The sequence below is a fragment of the Camelus bactrianus genome, chromosome 36 (assembly GCF_048773025.1).
Source record: "Camelus bactrianus isolate YW-2024 breed Bactrian camel chromosome 36, ASM4877302v1, whole genome shotgun sequence".
Taxonomy (NCBI): domain Eukaryota; kingdom Metazoa; phylum Chordata; class Mammalia; order Artiodactyla; family Camelidae; genus Camelus; species Camelus bactrianus.
In genome coordinates this window covers 12,348,535-12,374,743 of record NC_133574.1, presented here as the reverse complement: position 1 = coordinate 12,374,743, position 26,209 = coordinate 12,348,535, and the positions used below count along the sequence as shown (strand labels likewise).

Below are 26,209 nucleotides of genomic sequence, written 5' to 3'. Positions count from 1 at the left end.
ACCTGTCAGATGTAGAAGAGCTGTAGACTGATTAATTAAAAAGAAGCACTAAAATTGTTTAACTAGGTATTTGTTCTAAAAACCTCCAAACTCCAAATGGAATGGTATGGCAGATTAGCTGTACTTTTGCATCTATTACTCCACTGTTAAGATGATACTTTGTACTTAGAGATGTGAAGTAGAATATAAATGATAATATAACTTAATATTTCTGGTAAAGTGCCTGTTATTTCTTTACATAAATTAACATTCACCCAGTTCAAAGGACCTGTTTTCTCTAATAACTCAGTCTCTTCTGGGCCAGTGTTTTTAAAACTGTTGCTCTTACTGACATGGACTGAAGCTTGACATAGTTTGATTTCTCTTGCTTTAGTGGCCAATAAGACATGGAATAATTGAAGACTGAGATCTAATGGAGAGGTTCATGGAATAAGTTATTTTTAATTTTCCCTGAGCTGAACCTGAGGGCCATCAATTTTTGATGGTGAGTAACTGGGACTGAGAGAAGAGCACTGTGGATTCTTGGTTGCTTAGATTTTAAACCCAGGATATTCTTCCCTGGGGAGTTTTTAATTCCCACTAAAGCTCTTTGTATGAGTTGGAGTGCTTTTTGGGCAAATAACAGAAGGCTAAACCAAAATGTCCAAAACCAAAGAGGGCTTATTATCCCACAAAACAGGATGCCAGTGTCAGGCCACTCAGGACTGGTTACTTGAGCAGCTCAGAGATGGAGGTGAGAACCCAGCCTAATTCACCTGTTTGGCCTCTTGTGCTGGTTCCCTTTAGGCCCCAGGGTGGCTGCCCGAGTTCCTGTACTGACTTTTGGTGTATTTACTTTCAGAGTTTTAGAATTAAGACTCTCATCCTCAGAAACCTTCCTAGCAGATTTGCCCTGTCTGTCCGTGTACAGTGTGGGCCCTAGAGGGGAACAAAATTACTTTGGTACATTTTGATGAGTCAAGATTCTCTCCTGTTGCTGGTGAGGGGACCACATCTCATCACCTGGCCCCAAGAGGTATGTACCTAAACCGGCCTCCAGCAGCAAGGAATGAGGAGGGAGGAATGGGTTTGGGTAGGAAACCACCTGTGTAGTTAGGTGTCCTCCTGAAATAACTGGTTGGCTCTGACCTTTGCTTCTTACAGCAGAGGGAGCTGAGTAAAGGTGCTGTTTTGCCAAGGTTAAATCTCACACTAACTCTGAGCTGAGTTACAGGCCCTGATATTGTGGATGTAATTGATCTTGTTCAGATGAAATAAAACAATACAGAGAAATGAAGAGAAGTGTCTCTTGGTTGTGGAGCCTGTTTTCATTGTTTTATGTTCTTTTTAAGTTAAAATTAATTACATGTATAAAACACTTACTTTATTTAGAGAAATTGCATGTAACATAAGCTGCACATTAAAACCTACATAATTTAGCTTTGCATTTTTTCCATGCTAGTGCATTGTCAAATGGTCCCTGATCCAATTATATAATTCTTCCTAATGTTAAATATGGAATATTCTTTAGAATTATCTGGCTTAAAATATGTTAAGTACAAGGCTTTTATGGTAGTTAGTGGAATCTATATATTTTGTGTCTATTAAATCAAGTCCTTGAAAGTGCTCTAAGCTTTTTCCTGGCTGTATCTTCACAACTAGGAATTGCCACGTCCAAGTACTGTGTTTTACAGGCCACTGTGTATTTTCTCTCCTGTGTGTCTACGATGGTTTATTTAAAATACATGGAGCCAGGAAACTGACAGTATGTCTGAGTGGCTTTGTCTTTACAGCCAAAACAAATTACAGACTCCAACCTGCCATGCTTGGCATGTTCCCTTCTCTCATACGTCACATAACTACCTGTTGATAGGACTCCAGGCATGGGCCTGGGGCCCAGCTTCCTCTCCCTGCCTGCCCCATCCCGCTCTGCTCAGATGGAGTCTGAGTCTTAGGCCCGTGGAGCAAATGCAATCACCAGGACACAGCCCACAGGAAATTTTTCCTACCAGGAATTTTTCTGCTCTAGCTGGCATATACACCGCAGTACAATAAAACCAATTGCTGGGAACGAAATGGAGGTGTTTGGTATGAATATGGAAAAGCTTAAGTCCTTTGCCAAAAATGAGTATCTGAAGAGAATTTTCAAAAATAATTGTTTATTACATTAAACATAAGAAAATATTGTGTTACATTTATTGTACTTTGAAGTTAGGAGGTGTGTTTGCTGCATGATGTGACAGAGGAAGTTATGAGAAGGGTGGTTTTATCTCAGGCTTATGTCCTTCCTCATCAGTTAATGGGATAATTGAAGGGAAGTGAAGCAGGTACAGGGATTTGTGGCCATGTCCAGAAATTCATTGAAGACATTTACTGAACCACTACATCAGCTAATGGCTTCTTGGTGTAAAAGAGTCTAAAGTTCCCTCAGTAGCCTATGAAATTGTCCCTTCTGACTGCTATGACAGACATCTGCACATCCATGGTGGGAATGAGCTCAGTAGGGCTCATGTTTTTCAAGAAGTTTCAGAGACTCAACTCACGTTGGTCACGTGGACTAAACAGATAGCAAATGGGAACCACACTCTTTTCTCTAATACTGAATTGCCCAGAGTTCAAGACAGAATCATATATTCTAAAGAACTGCAGTGCTCTTGAAGGGAAATTGAATTGTAACTGTAGAGGAGATTTGCAAACCTTTTTGAATATGAATCAGGGGAGGAAGAGCAAGCAGCAGTGCTGCCCAAGGATGCTGGGAACCAGGAGCTCTGCCATCCACCTGAGAGCAGGAAAGATGTGTGTCCCAGCTCAGGGATGGAGGATCACCCTTCCTTCATCCTTTTGTTCTAATCAAGTCCTCAGTAGCCTGTGTGCTGCCCACCCACATTGGCAAGGGCAGGTCTCCTTTCTCAGTCTGCTGCATGCTAAGCTCTTCCAGAGACACCATCTCAGACACACCCCAGAAAGAATGGTTTACCAGCTCTCGGGGTACCACTTAGCCCAGTCAAGCTGACACATAATAATCACCATGACATGTGGCTTGTCCTGGCTTACCGCAGTAACTCCCTTCCTGGTTCATGAGGGTGGCTCAGACCTGCTTTGTCCTGTACACTAGCACTGGCCGGTGTGGAGCTGGACACCCTTGGCGCTACTGAGTCTGTTACTGCTGGCCCGTGTTCTTCCCATTTTCAGTATATTGTCATCTCCACTCCTACTTGCCCTTCCTTGAGGATTTATGCTTTTAAAAATATTTCTTTACTGCAGTTATGGAGAGGTTTGGGACTGGAGCAATATTAGTTGCATGTGTTCAGCTTGCTTTCTTTATCCAGAAATATGGATTGATTTTTATAGTACTGACTAATTATTCATTTTTGAATTAATACTTGATGATATTTTACCATTATTATGAATACAATGCTTATGTAACTTGCATTCATGTGAAGTTTTAATCATATATTTCAGTATTTAAAAAATAAGAAAAACTTGATATCTCCAATTTAGATCTCGTTATATATAAATAATGGTTTTTGGAAGGTTTTATTTAAATTAGTCCTCTAAAGAACAATTACTTGTGGTAAACATAGGAGAAAAGGAGGATTGAGGAAAACATAGATTTATGATTATGGTTCTGAGAACCCAGAAGAATGTGTCTTTAATAATGCTGAATTTGATTCAATAGCCAGGAGAACCTAATTTTATTGTAAACATTCTCTTAATGGAAGTGTATAGATTTTAATGTTAGTTCTTCACAGATGGTGAATTGTTTGACAGCAAGTACTAAAGTGTAAAAATCAGTGATTTAAGCAAGTTAAAGGTTTTATTTTTCTTAAAGTTATTTGTAGCAGGGAGGGCAGTGCTGGTATGTCAGGTTTCTGGTGTCATTAGGGATCTGTGTGCTCTAGTATATTTAGCATATGGCTTCCATTCTAAGATTGCCTTAGATCACAAGTTAGCTGCTGCATCTCCAGTCATCACCTCCATATTCCAGGAAAGAAGGGGTTAAGAGCAGAAGTGGGCCTACTACATGAGTCTACCTCCAACCTTGTAAGGAGCTTTCCCAGAAGACACATCCAATAACTTTTGCTTCTTATTGGCCAGAACTTACTTAGCCATCCCTGTACACCAGGAAGTCTGGGAAATGCTGTTTTCTGGGACTGTGATTGATCAGTGGCCTGTCATTAAGGCAGAAGGCAGAATAGATAATGGGTAGGGAAATTGCAGTGCCTGCCATAATGATGTGACTACAGGTATGAAGACAGTGGCAGATCAAGTATTCAGCTGTCTTCACAACTGTGGTTGGATATGGAAATTGTTTTCCACGTTACAGAGCCAACAGGCTAGGGAAAAGCCACACCAGGATGTGCTGTGGCTTCTGCCCTGGGGTGAAGTCTTTCTTCTGTTAGCTTCTCCGCCTGTGGAGAAATAAACCAGGAAGTTGTATTGGGAGTTTCTGTGGCCTTCGCACACAGGCTGTAACTCAGGGTTTCACATCTATTGTAATGAATTTTTTTTTTCTTATTATAGAACTATAAGTGCGATTTAGAAAATTTGGAAGATTCTTGTGGGGCTTTTCACACTCCTATCCCATTATCATAAATATTATCATTTAGTATAGCTATACTTAATCTTTTCACTCATGTTTTTATATGATTTTGCATTCAATATTGTGTCCTCCATCCCTCTCCCCCATTTTCTTGCACGGTTTTCATAATCCTCGCTTTAATGGTCATGCAATCATGTATCCAGTGGTTGTTTCCTGTCTGTTTAGCAGCCCCACTATTTTTAGATGTTTACTTTAGTTTCCAGTTTCTTGGTTTTGTAAGACATAACATAAATTAATATTTGCACATTTTTTTCTATATTTAGAGCATTTTTATATTAAGAATATAAAAATTATATATATATATATAATTTGGAGGTCCAGATGTGTTAATAATTTTGAATCTCTGGTATACAATTTCACACTGAAATCTTCAATGTACAAGGAGCCACATTATTTGAACTCTTAGGATTGATTAATATCATTTTTGATTATTTGACTTTTTAATTTGCAGTTTGAATACCTTTGATCTTAAACAGTTTTTCATGTATTTATTAGATATATTTTCTCCTTTGTGAATTGCCTATTCATGTCCTGGGTTTTGTACATATCAGTGTTTTATTGCTTTTATTGTTGCTATGATTTCTTTGAACTTTATTCTACTTAAATTTTTCTTTTGTGATAAAATGCACATACCATAAAATTTACCATGTTAACCATTTCTGAATGTACAGTTTGGTGAGTTGAGTACATTGACATTGTTGTGCAACCATCACCACCAGCCATCTCAGGAACTTCTTCATCTTCCAAACTGAAACTCTGTCCACATTAAAGAATAACTCTCTTTCCCCCTCTCCCAGCCCTAGCCCCCACCATCCCCCCTCTGTCTCTATGACTGTAACTATTCTGGGTCCTCATATAAGTGGAATCATCCAGTATTAATCCTTTCATGACTGGCTTATTTCACTTGGTATAAGGTCTTCAGGGTTCAGCAACATTGTAGCATGTGTCAGAATTTCCTTCCTTTTTTAGGGCTGAATAATATTCTGTCGTATGTATGGCCACAATCTTTTTATGGTGTGAAATCTTTCATATAACAGATAAGAATTTTTTGTCATAAGCAGATACTTTTTCTCACTTGATTTTTTGTAGGTTATGTTTTTGAACATCTATAATTGTAAATTTTTATGTAAGTAAACCTACTTTCCTTTGATGTTTATATATATTTTTCATTCATCTGGGATTTATTTGGAACATCACTTGACACTGAAATTAAACCCAGGAAGAATCCAGAGCCAGGGTTAATCTACTTCTTGTTGGAATGCCTTCTATAGGCTCAAATTTTTTTTTAAACCAGGCAGGAAGGAAACATTGCATGACAATGCTCCCACTTTGCATACCTTTCTAGCCTTCCTCTCTTCATCCTATTCCCCCCTCTAATCAGTTTAAATGTTATGTTTATAAAATTAACTTATTAAGGTGCTTGGATTCCTCTTCAAGGTAAGAGAAGACTCTAGGTCTCTGGAGTTAATACATTCAATTTCTTCTGGCCTGAGATATATTCTTGATATTACAGTTGATTGTTGATATATTCAGCACTTGCTAAAGGCCCAGCCCTCTCCCCACCAAGCATTTGCATGAATTAACTCACTTATTTAATCCCACAGACAATTGTGGGGTAGGTAGTTATTAGGCCTGTTTTTCAGGTTGATAGGAGGTGCCATAAGGAGATATATTGTAACCTAAATATTGGAATCCACAGCTATTCTTCATGTGCTTTAAATGAAAGAAAACTAAAAAAAAAATCTGATATAGTAATCACTAACACAGTGCTAAATGTGTACTGGGAACATTAAGGTATTAACTAATTTGATCTCAGCCCCTTGAGGTAGGCACATTAAAATAAGTAATGTGTTGTTGAATAACGTTTAGATCATTTACTTACAATCTGCTTTTGATGACTTTATTATTTCTTGTCTATGTCTTAAGATTGCTTTCTCTCTCCCATTCAGGGAGTGTATTGATTCTAATCAGAGTAATTAAAACTTACTTGGGGCATGATGTTTGAGCTTTGTATCAGACAGGAGTATAAACTAAAGCCCCCAGCTAGTTGATAGCCAGATTTGATTATTTGCTTGAAGAGTTAGCATACACACAGCACAGAATTCAAAAGGTGCAGTACGATTTCCAGTGCAAGAGTGTCTCTTTCCCACTTCTGTGTTGCCTTCCAGATCCCCTTCCTGGAGGAAACCAACTTTACTGGTGCTTAACCAGCAGTAATTATGTGCAGGCACATGGATTATACATAAGCTTGATTCATAAAATGGTAACAAAATTGACATATTATGGTACATTTTGATTTTTACTTTAAAAATTTTAGAAATTATAATTTGAAATATATGAAATTTACCCACTTAACACAGTTTTAAATGTATCATTTGGTAACATTACCTACATTGATATTGTGATGTAACAGAACTCTAGAACTTTTCCATCTTGCAAGATCAAAACTTTGTGCCCATAAACAGCTCCTCATTTCTCTCCTCATACACCTTGCTTTTTAAAAAAAATGTTGTAGATACAGAAGTATATTTAAGAATGTGTATGTATGGAGAGGCCTCTTTTCATGTAGCAAATTTATAGTAGATATTGTTTCATATCTGCAGACACACTGCCCATCCTTTTTAAATGCTTCAAAGTGTTACATTTTATGGATGTGACCTAATCTGTGTAATCAGTTCCTTGTTATGTGCAGTTATGTTGTTTCTGATCTTGGAAGCTGTGACAACTGTGCACCTCTCTGAGGCACCTTGTTTTAGATGTCCCTTGGCTTGACAATGGAATTTGATTTTGTCTCATAGTCTTTGTTCAGAGACTTTCTCTTCAGTAGGTGAGTTTCTCACTGGTACATGCTGATGATTTTAGTGATAATAATGCACTTTCACTGAGTATATTCCCCATGCCAGGTGCTGCCATGAGCACTTTGTTTAGACTCCTGTGAAGTCAGTGCTAATTATGCATGGAGAGAGGAAATCACTTCCCAAACTTGGTAAAATCGAAGGTGGGGTGTAGCTGGGCTGATTGGAGTTGGAGCTCTCCCGTTGCCCGTGCTGAAATGGCCTGGGCTGTGTGGCAGGTGTGTGTGGTCACAGCTGCTTTTCTGGTGCTGTGCTTTCTGGTTTTAGTGTGTTTTATTTATGTATGGATAATTTAAAACTCAGGCTTGGCTTTCTCTTTGGTTTCTATTGGGTGCATATTCGTTCTGATAATTGGTAAAACATATTTTAACATAACTGTACTTTTGTATAAGATATTTACCTGTATTTGTTTAGGGATGATTACTTCCTACTGTGCTTAGTGACCACGTTGGTACATGGCCACTTTTCTTACCTCCTCCTCCTTTGTCCTATCACCTGCTTTTGATTGTTTATGTTAGTGAACTTACTCTGATATTTATGTTTGTGACTTTATGTTTACTGGTGTCTCTGCTGCTCTACCAAGAAAACAATATCTTTTGATTCCATGACACAAGGACATCAGTGTCTTTATATTTTCCTCCTTTCCATCTGTGCCTGTCAACTTGATACTACTCCTGTTGTTTTAATTTATAATATTTACATTCTGTTCTATAGCTATAGATTCTCCCAGAAAAGAAAAGCATTTATCCCTACATCTTAAATGGACTACATGCTCACTGTAAGTCTTTGGCTGTACTTTATGCATTCTTATTATTTGGCTAAAGCTTATTGTCTGATGGTTAATTCATGAAGGGTTCATAGAAACCAAATTCTCTCAAGTTGTTGTATGTTTAAAGATATTTTGTTTTTGCAACAGACTTGATTGGCAGTGTGGCCAGATATAGAATTCTGGGGTCATATTTTCCTGCCAGAAAAGTCTGTAAATGTGGCCCTGTGTGTCCCAGTGTCCTGCATGCAGCTGTGCCAATGGCCAAGACAGGCTGCCCATTTCCTGCTTTAAGAGTATGTTGCTCTGCTCAATAAGCCTAACAAAACACCATAGGCTGAGTGGCTTCAACAACAGACAGTTGTTTCCTCACAGCTCTGGGGGCTTTAGGTCTGAGATCAAGGTGCCATCATGGTTGGTTTATGATCAGATCTCTCTTCCTGGGTTGCAGATGGCCTCCTTCTCACCAGGTCCTTGTGTGGCTCTTCCTCTCTGTGTGAGTGAGAGAGAGCTCCCAGATCCCTCTGCCTTATCCTGCAGAGATGTCAGTGCTGTCCTGTGACCTCACTGATCCTGGATTACCCCTCTAGGGGCTTCATCTCCAAACACAGTCACCTGAGGGTTGCAGCTTCAGCATAAGAGTTTTGGGACACACAGCTCAGTATATAACAAAGGGTAATGTGGATTTTTATTTATTTATTTTTTTGCCAAAAGGCCTAGATATTTTTTCCTTTCTTTTTTTTTTTTCTCCTTTTCTCTCTCTTTTTTTCCTTAGCTTAAATATGTGATGTAAATCCATATTTATTAACATGGAAAAATGTTCAACATATTGCTGAATGACAAAAAGCAGTTTTATTTATTTTTATCTTTCTGTAATCCTGTTAATTTCCTCCTATTAGATAATAGTTATTATTTTAAATAGACATTTTAAAAAACTCAGATATCTATGTCATGATATTCATCTGCTTTATTTTTATATTTTTCTGGGTACATGTTTTTTATCTGCCATTTGTTTTTTCCTATTTTCTCTCTCCACTCTCTTTTTCTATGAGTGTTTTTATTTGATGTTTGGCTAGTCTTTTTGTGTTCTTTCCTCATCTTTGAGTGAGGGGAGCTCTTTCTGAAATGGCTGTGTGTCTGGTTTAGGCTGGGTGGTGGGCAGTGTCTGGCTGAAGCAGCTTCTGTCCCAGGCTTGTCTTTCTCACAGCAGATGGTGGAGGTGTAACTTCTCATCTTGCTGCCTGTGCTCTGAGGGGAGGGGCCTGGGGAGTGAGGCTCCTGCAGCTGTGCTGCTCAGACTGCTCTGACTCCAAGCAAGGGCTCTCTGCTTTTGCTCTTCTCTGGAAAACTGGATATTGCCTGGTATCTGAAGTCACTGGTGTTCTCTTTCCATGTCCTCACTCATCTGGTCTCAGTGGGGCTGTTATTGCCCTTGGCAGCTCAGTGCATGTCTCTTCAGATTCACGGTGTTTGGGTGTTCTTTTATCCGAGGTGGAGTTTCCTTTTCTGTAGCTTGTTCTTGTTTTGGGGTGGATTATTAAGAGCAGAAGTGTTTAGAGAGGCTTTACTCTCTCAAAGATTTTAAACCTCACAGCCAAAATATGTTTAATCAATCACTCTGGGTGTACTCTGTCTGTCAAATTAAGGAGTTGTACAGCATCTTAATGAACATGCTTTTAGATTAACATTTTGCTGTTCTGATGTAATTACATGAAATTTGGGTGAACACTAAATATAGTGAATATTTCCTTACAGACAGAACCTCCTCTGAATACACCAGAAAATAAAGAATATCTTTCAGAAATTATGTTCAAATTATTTAATGTACCGGGACTCTACATTGCAGTTCAGGTAAGGACAAGTGACTTTCATGATTCCCAAGTGACCTTAGTTGTCTAATGTGGAAGAAATGGTGATTCTAGAGGCCTCTGTAAGATTGTGTGGTGTGGTTTCCTTTCCCATGCACTCAAGTGCACATGAACTCATCCCATTCAGGTCTGAGCTCAAACACTGTACAGAGCAATTTCTGTGATTTATGTTTTTACTGCTGGTGTAGAGTTTGTCCAGCTTTTGTCTGTTTACATTCATTAAAATCTAAGGTATCCTCAGGAAGACAAGATCAAGATGTAGGTGTGGTTCTTTGGCTTTTTTTACTTCTGATCATAAAAAAGAAAATATACTATAGAATCTGTTAAAACAAAACAAAATGAAACAAAATAAATGTCTTTCAAGGGTTTCCCTTTGTGGATCTGAGCTCCTGTGGTTCCATGAGTTTGCAGAACTTCCCCTGAAGCTGCTTGTTCTTCGTGGGGTGGTTTGTTGTTTTTAGGTGTAATGTATCTGCCTCTATATAAGGGAATTGACTGAAATTTGGGGGAATAAATGATAAAATTGTTTTCCAAAATGCTTCCTGCATATTCTATTCCCTTACTTGTAGGAAAAAAGAGGAGGAGTTGCATAGATGTTTAACTTGGAAGATTCCACATGCTGTGTCCTCTGTGTGGTGATTCTCAGTAGACAGTGATGTCTTAAAGGCTCTGAAAATGCCTACATTAGAAAACTCTGTTTATTCCACCACTTCCAAATTTAACCAGAAATATTCCCCCACCCCTAAGCTGTTTCTGTTCCATGGAGTAGGAGACACTTCAGGAAACACTGGCCCAGTGGTTCTCAAAGTGATCTATGCAGCAAGGTCTCCTCAAAAGGGTTTTTTTCAAAATACACATTCTCAGAATTTATATCAGACCACGGGTTTCCAGCCTCAAAATTTTGGATCGGGCAGTCCTCAGGGGAGGGGAGGGTACTGAGCTGTGTGTTGGATGTCTAGCAGCATCTCTGTTCTTGACCCACCAGGGGAAGCACCACCACCAGCCTCCCCTCCCTCAAGTGTGACAGCGAGAAATGGCACCAGATATTGCCAGGTGCTCCTTGGGGGCAAAATTGCCCCTGGTTGAGAACCACTATCCTGGTTCTGCCAGATGAGAATTTCTGGGTGCCAGGCCCAGTATTTTGTCTTTCTAAAGTCCCCACAAGTAGTCTTATTGCAATCCATCTGTGGACCCACACTGGGAACCAGTGGATTAGAAATTAAAACCTCCTGATTCTACAATAAAATTCCTTTCTCTCTGGCTTTTCTTTGCAAAGCTTTGATTTATCTTACTGAGAAGTTGACTCCTCCAGATTAAGTGCACAGAATTTACATGTTAGTTGTCCACTTTGGAATTTGGATTTGGGAGGAAGATGGAAGGTAGGGAAGGGAAAGGTCATTCAGACTCAGTAAGAAAGAAAGGGCTTATTGCTCCAACCTGAAGATAGGCTTGTGGAACACTTGAGAAAGTCCCCATGCTGATGGTCTCTGTGGTATTTGTGAAGGCAGTGCTGGCCTTAACTGTGAGGTGGACATCATGACAAGTTGGTTAACACACATTAACAGGAATCATCATTGACAGCAGGGATGGGATCACTCACACTCTCCCAATGGTCAGCAGGGCACTGAGTTCTGCACTGTCTGTGGGCCTAACCTGATTTGAGGTGAAGGAAGCAGTGAAAGAAAAAACCCTTCTGTTAATTAAAGCACCACTTTTGAAGACATACCTGTACTTAGCAAAGGTAACAAGAGCCTTTAAACACAGTTGTGTGAGAAAGTGGAAGATGCCTAGTGTCTGTGGCACTGGCAGTTGGAAATTTGCAGTAGCAGATTTGTGCAGTCTGGTGTCAGTAGTCGTCTGATGTCCCTGAGCTCTGCTTGGCCCCGGTGTCACTTTGCCAGGAGGGTTTTCCTGGCTTTCATTCTGAACTGTAATCTGGGTATCAGTGGGTGTGGCACATGAACATTTGGAGGATGATTTTGTGTTCTGTGACAATCCTCTGGAGAGGATTTGTTTCTTGCTTTTTAAAAATTATTTAAGAGCCAAGAAGGAGAGATTGTTCACCTTGACTTGTAGGATGCTCTGCAATGTTACTTTTTGGTTTTAATTTTCAAAATATAACAGAAGTGATTTCTAATTCAGGCTTCAAGAGACTATATATATATATATATATATATATATATATATATATATATATATTTGGTACAATGGACTAGTTAAATGAATTATTTAAAGTTTTTTTTTTAATAAATTGAAGCTATCTGGAGGGGGTTACATTGGGAATTCAGACCTGCCTTTCCTTCTCCACGTCCCTTCTTGGAGGCAACCCCTGATACTAATGTTTGTTATTTTGTGTATTACAAGTATCTTTTGTGCAAATATAGGTTTGTGTGTTTATGTGCTAAGCTCCTTTTAAAAATGCAATAAATGAATCACTATCCTATACACTGGAAACTAACAGAATTTTGTAAATCAACTAAGACAAATTTAAAAAATGCAAACTAGTTTTTTTTAAAAAACAATTCATTTATTTCATTTAAAAATAGTCACTGTTTTATTTCAAGACATTGCAGAGATGATGTACAAATATGCTGGTGCTTTAATACCTCAAAGTTCAGAAATCACTGCAGGGGGAGGCTGATGTGTCTACAGTCAGGAGGAAAAAGCCAAATCTTTCCCCTCTGTCATTGCACCCTGCCAGTGTCCCCTTTGCCCGGGGGTGAGGAGAGGCAGGAGGCCTGCAGATCATGCTCTGTGCTCGCAGCCCCTTCATCCAGTCTCGGAACACTGCCCCCTCCTGGGTGTGAGGTGTTTAGGTGCCACTTGCTGTGTGGTCCTGCCTGGCTCCTCTCTGAGGTCACGTCCTCAGAGGTCAGTGCAGGCCAAGGTCAGGGCCTGTGCCTGTGGGTCTGCTTCCTGGCCTCCCCTGTGCATCTGAAACAAGTTTCACACTACGTGCAGGCCCATAGAGAAAGTTGTTGTTCAAATTTTTCTCTGTTTCTTAATGCAGTTTTTTCCCCCTATTTATAAAAATTACCTTTACTGTACAAAATTTAGGTAAAATGGAGAAATGTAAAGAAGAAAATAGAATGACCCACAAACCTGCCCAGAAGACTGTGCCACACTTTTTTGGTATAGTCTACTGAGCTCTTTTTCTTAGACAAACAACACACATTTTAAGCACAGTTGGGATACCCTCCATCTGATTTCATGTTCTAATTGTACAATGTGCTCCTGAGGTTGTATTTTGCATATTGACTTATCCCTGATATATCTTTATGGTTAAATACTCTGTGGAAAGATATTTAGTAACTACCTGACAGCCCATCATGTGGGTGTAGCACAACTCACTTACTTGTTTTCCTACCATTGGCTGTGGTTTGTTTTAATATATTTAATCTGTGATGAAGCTGATACTCAACATGGGTTGAATTAATTTTAGAAAATGTTATATGTAAAGTATTGAGTATAGAAATTGTGAATAGTTTCTGTTTGTGAGAGCTACTGTTCTTATGATTTTTTATTTTAATAATGTGTACATATCTTTTATCTTGATCTTAAATATTTTACAATTGGCTTGGGCTCCTGAGAAAGGCTACACACTCTCTCACTTCTAGAAGTTGGGCACCTCAGAAGACATAAGAGGAATTCAGTCACCTGTTCTTGCAACTTCAGTGGTAACTGCGCTTGTACATATTGGAACTGATCCATCTGTCAGATGGATGAGGATTTGCTCCAGCCTTCTGTCTCCATGACTGTGTGACAAGCAGCCAGTGCCATCAGGGAGCTCAGAGTGCCTCCTCTACCTGGTGCAGGTGGGGACATTGTCCACTCTGCACAGCTACTCCCACCAGCATGAGCTGGACCTTCCCAGCCTGTTGCCTGCATGTTGAGTGGCACCCCAGGGGGCTGGTGAGGACCTGGGACCACACAGCAGCTCCTGGCCCTCTCCTGCTGGTGATGGCTGACAGCCTGGTCACTGGTCCGGGAGGGCAGCTGGGTGAGCGTATCCAAACTCCCCCCAGCATGGATCTCACATAGTATAGGGTTGAGGGGTACCTGCCAGAATGTTCCTTCCTACCAAGTGCAGCTCTTACTAGAGTGAGCAGATCGGTTATTGAGTCTTTAATGCATGCTTAAACCATGCTGTGTACTTGACCCGCTGCCTGTCACTGGGTCTCTTCTGTGCACCCACTCACCGCATATGATGGGTGAAGGTGCCAAGGCTGAAACATATGTGTTAACAGATGTGGCCATGGTTACTCTGCCCACAGATGTGGAACCAGGATCTGAGTCCTGGTTGTCACACTCTAAGTCCTGCATGCTAACCAGGTGGTTGACTTTTAAATGCAAGCCAATTTGTAGTTGGTTTAAAAATTAATAGTTAAACAGCCAAAAAAAAATGTGACAATGTATATATATATGTTCATGTATAACTGAAAAAATGTGCTCTACACTGGAATTTGACAAAACTTTGTAAAATGCCTATAACTCAATAAAAATGTTTATAAAATTAATAGTTAAAACTTTTTCCTTTTTGTTAGAGGAACAATAAAATGACCCATTGTTCGGACAGACAACAGCATTTTGGAAATTAACTGCCTTCTGTGGTTTTCTCTTCACATTCCTAATGGAAATGCCACTTTGTTTGCTTACAGAGCATCTCAGGTTCTCCTAATGGAATTGCATGCATGGTCATTTTATTCCCCCTCCCCAAGTCCTGAGCTTTGCACAGAGTGGAGAGTCAGTAAATGCTTGCATTGCCAGGGCAGGTGGGGGCAAGAGTCTAACTTACAGTCCAGGGAGGGCTTTCCTCCTGGAGTTACTCACATGGTGTTTTGCCTCTCTGTCTCCCCAGGTGGAAGGTTAGGTAATTGGAAGCTGCGTCAAACACATCCCAATTGCAGGTAGAGATATGTATTTCATTCAACAGCTGCCAAGTGAGAGGGAGGTGGGAATCCCTCCTGAGCAACCACTGGAGACCACAAAGGCCATTAAGGTAAAAACAGATGGGAAATGGGCCAGTTTGGTGGTGAGAGAGAAATAGTGTTTGCACACTTCCCCTTGTGGCCACCACCCCTGCTCCCAATGTGCCTTCCCACCCCTCCCCATGAATGTGGGTCTCCATCTGTTTACCACTTGAATTAAGGGGCTGAAAACTTAGCCTCTTCTCTGAACATGGATGCTTGCGGAGTTCTCCAGCTGTAAATGAGAGCAGCTTGATAACTGGTATTGAGCATCCTGCCTAGTACAATGTCATTTAATTGGAGCCTGATTAGACAGAACCTTCAATTAGCCAATGTGTCTTGCACCTCTCCCTCCAGGCTTCATTTCCCGAGTAAGGAGCAGACAGTAGCAGCAGTGACTGTGAGGAATCCTGTGCAGTCAGCCAGAATTCAAACTCATTTCCAGCTCTTGCTGTGTGTGGTTCTGTACCCTGAGAATTACCATTCAGAGTGATGCTGTTCTAGGGTGAATCATTGAACAGAGTCCACCTGTGTTTTCTAGACTCCGTTACCATGCTGGAGGAGTTACAGGAAGCTCTAAAATTAAATCAGTAAGATTCGGAGGAAAATGGCTCATTGGTCCTTATTTAAAATGCCCACTTGACTGATCCATCGGTTTGGTCTTTGTGTCACTCTGTAGGTAGCAGTTGACAGACCCCTTTCAAAGCAATTTTCTCTTCAGGTTGCAAAATCAGGACAAATTACTGTTTTGTTTTTGTTTTGTTTTAGTCAAAATGAAGAGATTCTTAGTAATACAAGGATAATTATTATATAAAGAGCAAAGATTTTGTTTTTGGAGAAAAATTTAAGCATGGAAGTGACATGTGACCTTGAACACACAGTTTCTGAGCTGCAGGGGAGTTTAAGGGATGTTAGCCTCCCCCCTTCCCTCCCACTTTTGCACCCAGTAACAAGATGGTTGAAGGAAAGCTAGTGCCTGGGGGGAGTCCCACATTTTGCATGACACTCTTGGTGGACGGAGAGGTATTTTTAGGACAGGGTGCACAGGTGTGAGTCAGGGCCCGTGTGAGTAGGGTGGCTGGGTGCCCGGGTGTGCCCAGGACTAGAGTTTCCAGGGATGGGTCACTTCACAGCTTGGGTGTGTGGTCCTGGGCAGCCCATGGGAGTCAATCCTTTCCCCCTTGGGGAAGGTTTACAGAAGTAGCATAAGACTTTCTTTTTATGTTAAAATATTTCCTAGAACTTCCCCTAGTCCTTTCCTTGTGTTTCTTCAAGGAAATAAATTTGGATAGTTGACCCAAGTTCCCTCACCTCCCCATTCCTGTTACCAATATGTCTCACAGCCTCTGGCTCCTGACTGTCGGGGTGGCCATGCAGGTGAGAAGGGCCCTGAGTATGCTGACTGTGACAGAGGCTGCTCTCCTAGTCCTCGTGGTGGGCTTTACCTTCCTCACTGGCTCTCTGGGGTCCATCTCTGACCCTGAACCAGGTTTGGCCCATTTGGGCAGTGACAATGTATCACTCAGCCATGAAGGTAGGCAGTGGAAGAGCTCCTTGTGTTCCCTGCAGGTCAGCCACCCCATCCCTGCTGTCAGTTAGTTCTTGCCCCACTTCCCTCTGTGGGAGTGGGTCAGAGTTACCCTGTGTCTTGTTGCCCCTGTGGGCAGGAGAGGGCCTGTGGATGCGTGGATTCTGTTGGTGGGGACAGTGGTGGTCCAGGACTTGGGGCTGACACACTGCACACCATCAACACTGTGGAGGCACTTCCTGCCTTCAGTTAAGCCTCTGAGTTGCTGCAAGACATTAACCTGGTGTCTTAGGACAACTTACTGTTTCTGCCCTCAGCCTGGTAGATTTGAAGTTGTATGGGGTGACCCACTCACTCAGTTATCAGTGAGAACAGGGGTGTGTAGCAAGACTGGCCCATCAGTCTTACAGTTGTGCAGAGTATACCAAGGATGGTATTAGGTTTCATTTCAGGGATTCTAAGAAATTTTTAACTTAGTATCATGAAAATGACTTCAGAGGTCCTCCTGAGCACCAGCTTTGGGCCTGACAAAGTGCAGGCATTGAACAAAGCCCACCTGGCCCACAGGAAGCTGACTTTCAGAATCCGGTACCCAGGGGCCAACTGCTGTTCTTGTGAGGTTAGCTCTAAAGACAGATGATCAACCCAGAGACCCCCAGTCAGGCATCACCAGCTGAGGAAACACTTTGCACAGCACAGGCTGGGGCTGGCACTGAGCGGATTCTCATGCCCCAATGTGTGGCAGCTCCATCCTGTCAAAGTCGGGCTTTCCTTTGGTTCATGGTCCCAGCAGCTTATAAAGTGCTCTGCAATTTACTTATTTATCACTGTCACTTGTTACTCTGACTCTCAGCCAGTGTATGGGCCAGTGGGCAGGGGTCTGTGTGTGTTTTATTCACTTGTGCATCCCACGTGACTAGGCACTCACTAACTCTCTGTCATGGAGCCACTGAGTGTGCTGTGTCAGACCGCAGAGCAGGTTAAGCACCTGCCAATCGGATGTGGTGACCACAGGGCCAGATCTGCTGCCTTCAGATCTGGGTTGGGCTGCGATGCGGGTCTGCTTGTCCCAGTGGGTGACAGCGAGTGCCTGGGCAGGTGCCACGTGAGGGCATACAAGGAGTAAGAAGAGAGGAGATGGAGACTAGAGACTTCATAGGCACCGTCAGACATCATCTCAGATAGTAGGCAGCAACATGTGACACAGTGAGGCTGGGACTAATAGCAGAGCTGGAAAGAAAGCAGAGTACGTGGCCCGAGCATAGCTGTTAGACATCACTGAGCCCAGTAAGTGTCCCTTGGAGCTGTGGCATTGGGCAGGACAGATGTCGGGGGTTTGTGGTGCTGGAGTTACTGGGTGTTTGCCGGAGGGCAGACTGGGTGGCCGCTAATGCCTGGTGACATCTCTGTGTGTGTGTCTGCAGGAGAAGTACTGTCACATTTGCCCCAATATAGTCAAGAAGTTTGCCAAGTATGACGTGGATCAGCGGAAGTGGATCAAACAGCAAACAGGGAACAATGCCATAAGCCAGAAGAAATTCATTATCGATGTTGGCTAGGAATGTTTCCCAGGCCCTGAAATTTTCTTTCACCCAGAGGTAAGACGTTTGCTTTCTGAGTGTGCAGAGAATGACGTGTGTGGAGCAATGCTGTCACCTCTTGTGTGCAAGAGTGGCTCCCCGTTGGGCTCCCAAGTGAGGTGGCCACCTTTCAGGGAGGACCTTGGGAATGTAGGCTGCAGCTTCAGTGGCTGCTCTGGCTCCTGCATGGCCCACGCACTTGACTGGGTGTTTCATCATGCTCCTCTTTGGGTCTGGCTATCTGTTAAACAGTTAGTGGTTGGTTAAACCAAGAGTGGTTAGGAAGAAGCTTTAAGAGCAATAGAAGAGAATGGATTTGAAATTCATCTCCTACTGATATGAAAACTAGTTAATCTCGAGGATTGATTGGAATTTGCCTCTGTATAAGAGTACGATAGCGTACATATAACCTTCCCATCACACATGACGATCCATCCCCAGTCCAACATTTAACCCAGTACAGCTGGTCCTGCTGTGTTCCCTGCTGCAAGTTAGATAAAGCTTCTGTCTGAGGACAGCCTTGGAAAGAAGAATTAAAGATATCATCAGTTTAGCAAGTAGTCACAAAGAATTATTACTGCGTTTGTAAAAGCAGTAACTAAGAGGCAATATTTTAAGGTTTAAGTAAAATGGACTTTATTTGTATTTTGGTATATTTTTCTGCCTCATTCAGTTTACATTTAATAGGTAAATACAAACCACATCCTGTTCTTCGATGTGTATGACTGTTCAGGGAAATGGCACACAATGTATGTCTGACAGTACCTGATATCACGGCACTCATTCGCTCGTGATAGTCTTCAGTTAAAATAGACATAAACCAGCAAAGTCCAGTGAACAGCTGCAAGACACCTTCTTCTTCCCTCGAGCACATTGACACTTTTCATGATTTTTAAAGCATTTTTAAGAATTTTGTAATTGAATTACTTATACTTTAGTTTATTTCACTTATGGAATTGAATGTAAGATTTTTTAGTTAATAACATGGTTATTACCATATTGATTGTTTCACCTAGAAGCCACCACCATTCCCCATTCCCAGTCTTCTAGCTCAGATTTACAGTGTGAGTCACTGACTAGGTTTTTTCTTATATCCTGGCTAACTTTTTCATGACATTAGTGTCTATACATCTCATGCTCATTATCTACAATATTTTTCATTACATGCCACATACACTGAGCACTTGCTTTTTACAATCTCATATAAAGTTTGAGTCACTGTGTATTCTAACGCAGGGCTGGTCTGTCTTTGTTACTGTTTGATTTCTTTTCCCTCTCTAAACCCACACATTTCATCTCTTGAAGGGACATGTCACCATCACTCCATGCACAGAGTCACTTGGATTAATTTGACACATTCATTCCAATGTGATGGTTTAAAAGGCATAGTGATTTCTGTATTTGTTAAAGTTACATTTTAAAAAAGTTGTTGAGAGAAATGTGTATTGTTTCTTTTATATCTGTACAAAATTCTGTTCACCAACCTGGATTTTATGCAATCCATCTCAGATGTTATTGACAAAGTAACACAGAACTGTCCCATTGATGTCCACCATCTGCTATATAAGGTATAAGCTGCTTGGGTAACATGCTTGGATTTCATTCTGAAATTAAAGGCCCAGCATTCTGAGAATAATAGACCCTTACCATCAGTCTGCAGATAGTCCTATTTGACTTCTGTTTTATAAGATTTGTTAAGGGCCTGATTCCTGGTAAAATATTTTTCTTGGAGTGAGGGTGACTTAAATGCTTGGCAATATAACTCAGTTAGCCAGAAGTATTTGATTTAAATATTCTAGTATCTCTTATTCTTATCTGCCCAGCTGTATTTTTAAATTGGACAATTTTAACCCTCCATGTTGACTGAAAGATCAAGGGGGTCCTTCCCCTCTTGCTTTCTGTTAGTTTGCTGGTCTTGCTTCATGAGTATTTAGATTAGTGCCAGATGTGTTGTTGTCAAAGAGAAGGAGGAATCTGAAATGAACAATCAGAATATGCTCATGTAATGTTTCTCCAAAATTCTTTGAGTGCAGGGAATTTTGAAACTTGAAAGGAGAAAAAGGCAGTTCATGTAACTGTAGGATGAAGGAAGTGTTGCTGAAAGCCAGAGGGGAGGGGCAGAAAGTGGCAGTCAGCTGGCCCTGCTTCCCTGCCTGCTCACCTCTGTCTGCACATCCTGCTCTTCCCCCAAGACCACGTCTCCCCTTCACAGATGCAGGGGCCTGCACCTTATGGGGGAGAGGACCAGGCTCAGTAGGGAGGGCTTAATACAGTTTATTTCATCTGGACAGTAGAATACTATTCAGCCTTTAAAAAGAATGAGGTAAAGCAATGTAAATTCAAATGAAAAGATTTCTACAGTATATATTGTCAAATGAAAAAGCAAGTTGTAAAATTTACACATAGTATTATTTCATTTTATTTAAAATATACTTTATGTATATATATATATATAAGAAAAGGTATTGAATGATATGTGTTAAACTCCTTAAAGGAAATAAAATATATCTGGGCAAGAGATGGATAACTCTTACTTTCTACTCTTTGTGTTTTAAAATTATTTGAAATTTTATGGTTAATACATGTTATTTTTATTATTGGAAAACATTTTCTATATAGACAAATTTGATGGGTAAAAGCAAATAATAATTTGGTTTTTATTGGTATATAACCTTAATTAAACACATCTCACCTCCAGTAAATGTGCAAGGAAGGGAAAGCAAAGGCAGATGAGAGTATTAAGTTTAGTGCACTATGTGGCTTGTTCTCCCTACTTCTTAAATCTCACATAACATCAGCTGTGTCTTCCTGTCCATGAAAGCAAGGAACAAGTGTGCACTATCTAGTCCTCATTTCATCATGGTGGAGATGGAACTTCTGCCAGCAGTAAGGATTGCTCATGCTGGGGTTGAGTTTTCTCATTTGATCATTTAGTTTGCTTTCAATAGATTTACAGGATTCTTCACGTAGAGCTGGCCTTCTAGCCTGAGTACCTTATTTAACAGATGATGACACTGAGCCCTACAGATAGGAAAAGGAGGCAAAACTGGAGGGACCTGGGTCACATGGGGCAAACTGGTCTTCGACGTTTTTCTAATTGAGGTAGGGTTGATGTACAATATTATATAAGTTCCAGGTTGCAGTTTTTAAAGGTTATACTCCATTTATAGTTATTATAAGATATCAGCTATATTCCCTGTGCTGTATAACATATCCTTGTAGCTTATTTATTGTATAAGTAGTAGTTTGTACCTCTTAATTCCCTATCCCAGTCTTGCCCTCCCCTCTTCCCTGTCTCCATGGATACCCATTAGTTTGTTCTCCATACCTGTGAGTCTGTATTTTGTTGTTGTTGTTGTTGTTGTTGTTGTTATGTTCACTAGTTTTCTTTTTCAGAGTTCATATATAAGTGATATTCTACAGTATTTGTTTTTTCTGTCTGACTTATTTCACTCAGCATAATACTCCCCAAGTCCATCTATATTGTTGCAGATGGCAACATTTCATTCTTTTTTATGGCTCAGTAATATTCCATTTTATATATACCACAACTTCTTTATCCAGTCATCTGTTGATGGACACTTAGTTTGCTTCCATATCTTGGCAATTGTAAATAAGGTTACCATGAACATTGGGGTTCATATATATTTTTAGGTTAATGTTTTCATTTTCTTTGGATGAATACCCAGAAGTGGAATTGCTAGATCATATATTAGTTCTATTTTTAGTTTTTTGAGAAGCCACCGTCCTGTTTTCCATTGTGGTTGTAATAGTTTGCATTTCTATTGTTCCTTCTTTTCCTAGTTTGGGTGTATAAATTATACTGACTAAACCCAGAGTGAACTAGTTGCTCACAGTGTCTCTCAATGTGACTACACATTGAATCAAGTGGGAAGCTTTTCAAATCAGGATGCCTGGGCCAATTATATCAGAATCTCTGGGTGGGGGTTTGTGATTTTGGGGGACTCAGATCCTGAGGAGACTGATGCGCATGGACAGCCAGGGCTGAAACCTGGCTTCAAGCAGCACATGCTGCCTGCAATGACTTGACCTCCTGGATAAATCACAGGCCTCCAGGACTCAGCTCTCACACACTAGTCTCTGTATAAACTATACACCAACAGTGTATATGGTTTCAATTTTCTCCACATTGTTGCTGAATATTTGTGGTTTTGTGTTCTTTTTGATGATAGCCATCCTTGTAGACACGAGGTAATATCTCACTGTGGTTTTAATTTGCATTTCTCTGATGATTAACAACACTGAATGTCTTTTCACTGCCTGTTTTCTTGGCTCAGTGGCAGGAACTATAGGTCGATTTTCTTTTGATGAAGCAAGTAGGAAGAGGCTTGCTTTAGGTCCTGCTGACAACACCTGAGATCTTCTTGGTCACTGAGTGAACACCTTACTCAGGCTCATTGACAAGAAAAAGGTGGTGGAGAATATAAAATGTGGCTTTGAAAATTTAGACATTTTAGAAAACTAAAATTTTTTTTTAAGAAGTAGTCATAATCTAATTTTTATTTCAGTCTGTTCTGTAGATAAGGGTGTTCACATGCTGCCTTTTTTTAATTTATTTTTTGTTCAGTTTCCAAGTGTGTTGGAGGTTGGGTCTGGGAATGGTTCTTCTTTTTCATTTTATTATAGCTCTCTATCTTTATGGGTTAAAGATTGTCAGTTATCTGTTGTAGACTTGAAGGGCTTTTTTTAAGTGGAAGATTTCCTATGTTGGCTGCACACATTTCCATGATATTGCTGTGAGATCTGTTTTTGGTATGGTGTGGTGCCATGTCATTCTTGTGAGTGCATTGCCTGTTATTTCTATGATTGCCAATGTGGTTTTTGTTGTGGTGAACACAATCTACTTTTGTTGTTTAACAGAGCCTCATTTTGATTAGGTGTTTATCACAGATTGGAGAGTGGATAGGGCTTCTCTTTTATTGGAATTGAGAATTGCAAACCATTTCTGGGGTGCAGGCTGTGGTATGTGGTGTTGGAATGTTTCCAATACACACTCATAACAGTTCCTTTGCCCTTTCTATTGCCATGGGAATGTCCAAATTCTACACAGAAACACCAGTGGAAACAAATCTAAAGATGTCATGCACTAGGGCCTCCTGTAATGATCCTTCAGTCCCCCAGCTGGGTCCTCAGTGCAGTATCAGGTCAGTGCCATCCCTATTGTCACATTTTCATGTAGTAGACAAGGCTGATGGAAAGGCTTCAACTTCCCCTTCTGTGCACCCAGATCTCTGCTCTTGGCTCTCTCTTCCTTGTGGCATGGGACCACCAAGACAACCACAGAGCATATCCACACCCTCTGCCTTGGACCCAATAAAAATCACAGTTGTGCCTATGAAATATGCAGGTTCTTTGGCCATGGATTCTGATTTCAACCCGAACTCCCCCTGGGTCTCTCAGACCAAAATTATGATGATTCTGATAGAACCGTGCTTCTCTTCTATTGCAAAAATGCCAAATTGGGCCCTGGACCTGCAGAGATAGTGAATATGTCCATGAGATACCTAGATAATCCACACCATGTGCATCAGCAATGTTGCTTTTTGAATTCAGGTCCCAGGCAGTTCTGTTCCATAGACACTACCAATCACAGAAAACAACACACTCCAACCCCATGAGACTCAGTCTGTGCCATCAGCCACAGCCCTCTCCCTCAGCTTCAGCAGACATTCCTAGCTCAGCATCAACAGCTCAAGTCAAGGTCTGGGGATTGATTACAGGGATATTTTGTGCTGGTTTCTTTCAGTTCTGTCAGCCAGGCATCTGCTGTGCACTCCTCTCACCCTCATTGGATCTCCTTCAATCCCAACTGATCTCTCTGTGTGTGTCCCAGTAAAAGAGTGTTTTCCCCTTTTTGGCTCCCTCACCAAAAGTCAGGTCCTGCACTGATTTCCTTTTCTACTTTTCTTTTTCCTCCTTCCCAATTTTGTGAGGACCTTTTCTGTCTCTTGAAGTAAGAGACAGAAAGGGTGAAATTGATGTTCAGCCAATGTCCAGCAGGTGTCCTGAGCCAAGGGGTGGGTGTACATGGATGAGAGTGAGCTAAGAATGCACTTGTAATCAAGAAAATATATCAAACACAAGAATGTTTTATGGGGATTAAGTTTTATAGGAGAAGAGGAATGAAATGAGTTCTGCAAGGGAAACAACTATGTAAAATTCCTGGCTTTTCTAGAACAGTTTGTTTATAATGTGTGTTTTTTTTTTTTTAATATGGATGACATGGTAGATACAAAATCACTTTGGTATTTAATTTAGCTTCCATTGTGTACATTAAAAAGAGTGGTTTTTGTAAATCAATATTTATAATGTAAGAAGCACCATCTTTTATAATGATTTAAAGTCAAGATAAAATTTTTACATATTATCTTTTTAAATGGATGAGGAAAGGACACAGTGTTTCAAAATCCTTTAAGAGGTTAGTGGATGAAAAAACATTCAGGCACTATGTTCTAAACTGCCTGGAAGCTGAGAACCTGTGCTGACCATTTAACATTTTGACCCAGTGAAATGATAAAGCCAGAGTCATTTCAGAAATGTCCAAAAGCTATTTCAAGCATCCCCTGCAATTGGCCACATCCAGAACTCTGAACACAGTAAATGTTCAGTTAACACTAGCTCATTGACAAAATATTTTGGCCATTCAACTGATATCTATTAACAGCATAAATACAATATCCCTTCTTCCTAACTCTAACCTTCAAGGAGATCTTTCAATTTTTCAAATATCAGTCAAAAGTATGTTATTGAATGAAGCCCTCTACTAGATAATAAGTACACTGAATTTGGTTGTTTTGTTCTTTTCCAGATACTGATTAACATGCCAAGTATAATGCCTGGCTCAGGAAGCTCAGGAGATGAATCAAATAACTTGACCATGAAGGAGCACTGAGGAGGAGGCAGAGATGATCTCTGGCATGGGTATTATAATAGGCATACTACAAGGCTCAGAGGCAGTGCAGAGGAAGAAATGAGGAGCTCTTGGAAGTGGTGGGCAGAGGGCAAGTGTTTGGAATGTTCTTTAAGAATAGGTACACTTGAACTGACTCTTAAAAGATGGGCAGGTGTTTGACAAGGCAATGTGAACACCACAGATAGAGGGGAGTGAAGCCACCTGGAATCCTTCCTCTCTGCACTGCAAACAGTTTGGGATGGTTGGTGCATATGGCACATGACTGTGCACATTCTGTCCATGTTGTTGGCACTGATGATTTAGAAATGACAGAAGGGCAAGTGGTGAAGCTGGAGAGTTGCAGAAGCACACAGAGGAAGACTGCCTTACATGGTTCTTCAAGGTATTTGGACATGATCCTGTGGCAAAGCAAGTCATTACATGATTATTAAACTAAGCAGTATTGGTGTGGAATTTGCCTTCCACAACAATTATTTTCCTGCAGTGTGGATGACAAATTTGGGAGGTGGAAGAGGGGAAAGAATACAAACTGAACTGCTGGTTATAAGACAATTATCAGTGGTCCTGGAAAGACTCAAGGCAATCAAGGAGCTGTGAAGGAAGGGTGCTGAAGGGAGGGACCTTAAGGATATGGCCTCTGGACAAACTGATTACTATTGTTTAAGGAGTAGTTTAGTGGGGAGCAAAGCAAAGACAAGCACAAAATGTGTTCTAAGACTTTTGGGGTTATGTAATTGGGTAAATGGTATTGATATTTGCAATATATATATATATATATATATATGGAATCAAAAAATTAGCCACAAGTTTCTGGGAGAGAAATTATCTTCGGCACCCTAACTCCAGGTCCTCAGTTTTTCTATGAGGCAGGAAGCACAGGTGATGTTATCCCTATTTTATGTCCAAAGGGGTAAACATTTTGCCTACTATCACATGCAGCAGGTTGGGAAGTTTACTCTCTACCAAGCTTAAGAACAGGTAAACAAGGGAGACAAGAACCATGCTTTCACAGAACTTATATTCTTGTGTTTGTGTTGGGGGGAACAGAATATGAACAAGTCAGCAAGCAATGAACCCAGGTCTGAAGGACTATGATGGTAGCAGGCAGTGGTACTTTATCTAGATATTG

General features: G+C 40.8%; 1 long non-coding RNA gene across 1 annotated transcript; it reads left to right on the top strand.

The window, feature by feature from the left end:
- Positions 1-5,123: 5,123 nt before the first annotated feature.
- LOC141576117 (uncharacterized) lies at positions 5,124-25,999 on the top strand. The gene is made up of 5 exons (XR_012504348.1): positions 5,124-8,878; positions 9,959-10,054; positions 14,930-15,070; positions 17,991-18,164; positions 24,976-25,999. It is a non-coding gene; the product is annotated as an uncharacterized LOC141576117 (long non-coding RNA).
- The last annotated feature ends 210 nt before the right edge of the window (positions 26,000-26,209 follow it).